Below are 5,742 nucleotides of genomic sequence, written 5' to 3'. Positions count from 1 at the left end.
AAATCCGAAAAATGATGATCACTACCATGAATACACATGTAAGAAGAAAAACCACTGGTAGAACAAAACTGCAAATGAGAAAGAGAAACTAAATCTTACCACCACAAAAAACTATAATGACAATGTGATAATCCCCCTGCTTTATTTCTGATTTTAGTAATTACAGTCTCCTGTCTTATTTTCTTGGTCAATCAAGATAAAAGTTTGCAAATTTTGTTGATCTTTTTGAAGAATCAACTTTTAGTTTTGTTGATTATTCCTATTGTTTTTTAATTCCCTACTTCATATATTTCTGTTGTAATCTTTGTTATTTCATACTTATATTTGCTTTTAGTTTACTCTTCTTTTTCTATTTCCTTAAGGTAGAAGTTTACGTTTCTGATTTGAGATTTTTCTTATTTTTAATACAGGTATTTACAAGTATAAATTTTCCTCTAAGCACTGAATGAGCCCAGAAACCTATAAATTTTGATATGCTGTGCCTCGATTTGTATCTCAAAGTACTCTTTAACTTCCCTGTGATTTTTCTTTTTATCCATTGTTTATTTGAGAGAGTGTTGTTTAATTTCCACACATTTGTGAATTTTCTAAATTTCCTCCTGTTGTGGTCAGAGAACATATTTCCTGTGATCTCAGTCTCTTAAAATATATTGAGTTGTTTTATGCCCCACCCCAGAAATAAATAAATAAATAAAATTACAAACAAATTAAAACAAGGGAGCAAACAGAAAAAGAAACAGGCAGTGAAATTAAGAAACTTGTTCAAGGTCACAGTTCCAGTAAGTGGCAAAACTGGAATTTAATTGAACACTTATGTAGTGTGACTTCCACTATATAGTGGAAGTATATGGTTAGTACACTACACTGTATTCACTCTACTCTAGAAGAATTAATAGCAAGCACTTTCATAGTGCAAGAGACGACTATGAACACTTCATGTATATTAGCATTTTTGGTCTTCACAAAAACCCTAAGAGGTATGCTCATTTTCTATTCATCCCTTTAGACACTCTTCACCCTTCTGTACCCTGCTCTGTACCTTAAGAGGCTAGCCTGTGGGACTGGATATTTTGCCTTGTGTGTTTTGGTTGTGTTTTGCCAATGGGAGTTTCAAGCATGAGATCAGAAGGTGGAAGCAAAGTGAGGTCATGGTACTAATTACCATTTTGGGGCATGGTGAGTTGGCTCTACCTCTCTGCCAAAGACCATGTTTATTTGGTCTTCTCCAACAGTTAGTCTCTCTGGATTCTGGCAGCAGTTTCCTCTTCTTACTCATTAGGCCTAGGGGTGGTAGAATCTCTTTGCTTTTGCTAGCTCAGGGTGCTCTGAGTCCCTGCTCACAACTTTGTAAATAAACTTTGTAAACTTTTCACAAACACTAAGTGTGTTATTGCTTTCCTAATGGTGCCCAGACTAACCAGGATATATTCTGTTATCATCTGCACCCATATTTGACTTATAATGCACAGGAAAGTTAAGTAAATGATACGAGGTAATTGATAATTGGGATTAAAACCCAGGCTGTCTGGCTAAAGCCAATGCTTTTAGTCATTATGCTATTCTGCCTGTCTGTTAGGCCTTCTACAAAAAACTTGCAATTCAGGTATTACTTATCAAAATGTAATTAAAGAATAGTTTATTGTAGCTAATGATAGTGGTGTAAATATTTAAAGCATAAAAGTGCTATGGGTAGGGCCGGCCCGGTGGCGCACTGGAGAGTGTGCCGCTTGGGAGTGCGGCGGCGCTCCCACCGAGGGTTCGGATCCCATGTGGAGACCGGCTCCCGCTCACTAGCTGAGCACAGTGCGGGCGCGACACTGAGGGTTGCGATCCCGTTACCGGTCAGTAAAAAAGACAAAAAAGGAAAAAAAAAAAGTGCTATGGGTAAATGTAATGAGTTATTCACACATTTAACAAACAATTATCAAAATTTTTTATGTGTCAAGCACTTTGCTAGATTTTGGGAATGAATCACCAGCAAAACAGAGTCTTGGTTTCAAGTTGTGGATGGTCTAACGAATCACTTGTTTGTGCTCTAGTGTTTTGGATTTGATTGGCAAGGAGTGATATAGCAAAAAAACCCAAAAAGCAAACAAAAAAAAAACCTTGGCATTTGATATATCTGAGCTGTTATTGTTCAACATACATAACTTTTAAAGTTTTCTTTTGAGTGACTAGTGTCAAATGGTAATCAACAATGTGTTCTCTGTTTTTTTTTTCTCCTTAGTAATGTGCTTTCATTTCATAGGCAGTAGAGGTTCTCATCTTAGTTATTATGTGCATTCAAAATAGGCACAATATAATCAATGTATAGAGTCGTACAAAATCAAATGACTTTTTTAATGTTAGTACTACAAATAGAATCCCAAAAAATACATATGTAATTTTTTTTCCCTACTAATTAAAATTAAAATATTCTCTTTTGGGGAATCACTCTACTATAAGCTTTTTTTTAAATTTAATTTAATTTTATCAATATACAATGTAGTTGATTTTCGTGTCCCTTTACCGAATCCTCCCTCCCCCTTCTCCTCCCCCCTTGATCAATATCATATCTGTTCACTTGTCTTAACAAGTTCAAGGAATTTTGATTGTTGTGTCTTCTTCCCTTTCCCCCATTTGTTTGTGTATTTATTTATTTTTAGCTCCCACAGATAAGTAAGAACATGGTATTTCTCTTTCTGTGCCTGACTTATTTCACTTAGTATAATTTTTACTAAGTCCATCCATGTTGATGAGAATGGCAATATTTCATTCTTTTTTATAGCAAAGCAGTATTCCATTGTGCAGATATACATTTTCCATATCCACTCATCTGATGATGGACATTTGGGCTGGTTCCAACTCTTAGCTATTGTAAATAGTGCTGCAATAAACATTGGAGAACAGGTATGCCTTCGACATGATGATTTCCATTCCTCTGGGAATATTCCCAGCAGTGGAATAGCTGGGTCATATGGTAGATCTATCTGTAATTATGTGAAGAAACTCCAAACCATTTTCTGTAAAGCCTGTACCATTTTGCAGTCCCACCAACAGTGTATGAGGATTCCTTTTTCTCCACAACCTCGCCAGCATTTATCATTCTCAATTTTTTGGATATTAGCCATCCTAACTGGGGTGAGATGGTATCTCAGTGTGGTTTTGATTTGCATTTCCCGAATGCTGAGTGAAGCTGAGCATTTTTTCATGTGTGTGTTGGCCATCCATACATCTTCCTCTGAGAAATGCATATTCAGCTCTTTTGCCCATTTTTTAATTGGGTTACTTATTTTTTTGCTGTAAAGTTGTTTGAGTTCTTTGTATATTCTGGATATTAATCCTTTGTCAGATGTATATTTTGCAAATATTTTCTCCCACTCCGTTGGTTTTCTTTTAACTCTGTTAATTGTTTCTTTTGCAGTGCAGTAGCTTTTTAGTTTGATGTAATCCCATTTGTTTATTTTTCCTTTGGTCCCATGCTGTGGGGGTCATATTCATGAAGTCTGTGCCCAATCCTACTTTATGGAGTGTTTCCCCTATGTTTTCTTTAAGGAGTTTTATTGTCTAGTAAGATTTGCTAACACTCTGCTGTTAGAATTTTCAAATTCTTAATCACTTCTGAACAAGCAGCCTTGCATTTTTATTTTGCCCTGAGCCTTGCAGATTGTGTAAATGGTCCTGACAATACTGCTAAGATACGTGTGGCAGCAAACCTCTAGGATGGCCTGGGGATTCCCTCCCCTGCTGAACACACCCTGTAGAGTCCCTTTCCTTTGAGTAAAGGGTAGAGATAGTGAGGGTGATAAGATATCACCCTCATGATTACGTTACATTAAGCAGCAAAAGGGGTATTGCAAATGTAATCAAGGTCCCACATCAATTGACTTTGAGTTCATCAAAGAGAGTTTACTTGGCATGAGCCTACCCTAATGAGGTGAGCCCTTTGAGAGCAGAGATTTTCTTTGGATGCTCTGAGAAGGAGAATGCAGCCATGAATGAACCATCTGCAGAGAGGGGTTGCATCTGGGAGCTGAGAATGGAAGATGATGTGAAGACCCAGGGAGAAGATGACCAAAGATCTGCAAGCCCACGATCACAAGGAAGTCAGCCGTCTACAAGCCAATGAGCACCAGAAGCTTGAAGAGGCAAGGAAAGATGGGAGACAGATATTTAAAGGAGACAAAACAACTAAAGAGTGGACCAACCAAACCAATCCTAAACTGCAGGTTACTTACTAAGTTTGCCTGGATCCCTGTCATCAGTCCAGTCAAACACAGAACCCAGAAGATTCCTATTTCCTCTTTTTTATTTATTGATACCGCTAAGAAGGACTCTCTGACCATGTAAAACTCAACAGCCACATACCATTTCCAAAGGAGGGAGAAAAAAAAGAGTCATCCTCCTAGAGTCAAAAAGAGTCGTATCTCCTGGAGTTGAAAATTTTTGAAATACATATTTTTAGTTCTTCCTCAAAAAAAGTTTAGTTCTCAAAAACACTGTTTATAATAAATCATATGTCTCTGTTTTTAAACTGTAATCAACTATAGGGTGAGAGCAGCTCTTTTATAAAAACTCTGAAATTAAAACAACCACTTAACACTCCAACTTAATGCCTGCAGTAAATCAAATGTCATTTTTGTTTAGATTTTAGTTGAACAGGTTCATATAAAAAAGGAGTTTTAGCACTATTTATAAGAAGAATTGTCTCCCCAAAGCCATCCAACAATTTTTTCATTCTTAGGTAAAAATTTCAGCAGGAACTTAAGTGGGGTATAGGCAGGCTACCAATAACTTTCTGTGCCAGACGTTATATAACAAGGTCAAATTTTAATGTACACACAAATGTACAGCAGCTTAAAAGAAGCAGTTGTTCAAAAAAGTGTCTAATATATCATTGCCACGGGGCTGGGAGGGCTGGGAGGGCACCTGTGTTAAAACCATAGCTCTGTCACTTGCACACTGTGTGACCTTGGACATATCACTTAACCCCTCTGCTTTTCAGCTTCCTTATATACGATCTCTGTACTACTCACCCTATGTCTTTCCAGGTCAGACTCTCTAGAGAGCAATCCAGTGGCAGAACATTTCTTTACATGCTCCCTATAAGGCATTTGCCTCATGACCCTTTCCACAAATCTGTCTAAGAAGAACATAATCCAGCAGCTGCTATTCTCTAGACAAAGCAGACTCTTCCCTGTAATTAGATTTTCCACTCTTGCCAATGACAGCAGCAGAGAAAGATAAGAACAACACAGTGCAGGAGAAAAACTATTGTCTTTTAAATCAGGAAAGCCAATTTCTAGCCCTGACACTTGACCTTCCATGACCTCAGACCCTGGGTGCTATTCCAAAATGAGACTCTGTAGGACTCTCAGTTTCCATACGTACTCTTTAGATTCAATTTTATGAGTGGTAAAGGAGAAAGAATAACTTTCTCCTAGTTTCTAAAGCACTATTTATAGAGCTAAAGTACTAGGCTTTCTTGTTCGGTGGATTTTTCCCAAATGTGCTGTGTGGAGACTCAATCATCTGAGATTCCCTATCCCATCTATTACCACCCCATGGTTTGAGTATTAAATGATTAAGAAATTTACAAGGTTAAAAAATATATATATATATACATATGTATATATATACATATATATACACACACACATACATATATCATATATATACATACATATATATATACTTTTTTAAAAAAAATTAATTTACAAAGTAGAAGTTCCAGATTTAATTACATGGAACATTGAAATCTCA

Source organism: Galeopterus variegatus, unplaced genomic scaffold, assembly GCF_000696425.1.
Source record: "Galeopterus variegatus unplaced genomic scaffold, G_variegatus-3.0.2 Scaffold5735, whole genome shotgun sequence".
In the NCBI taxonomy this organism is placed as follows: domain Eukaryota; kingdom Metazoa; phylum Chordata; class Mammalia; order Dermoptera; family Cynocephalidae; genus Galeopterus; species Galeopterus variegatus.
Note: the sequence above shows the minus strand (reverse complement) of the source record.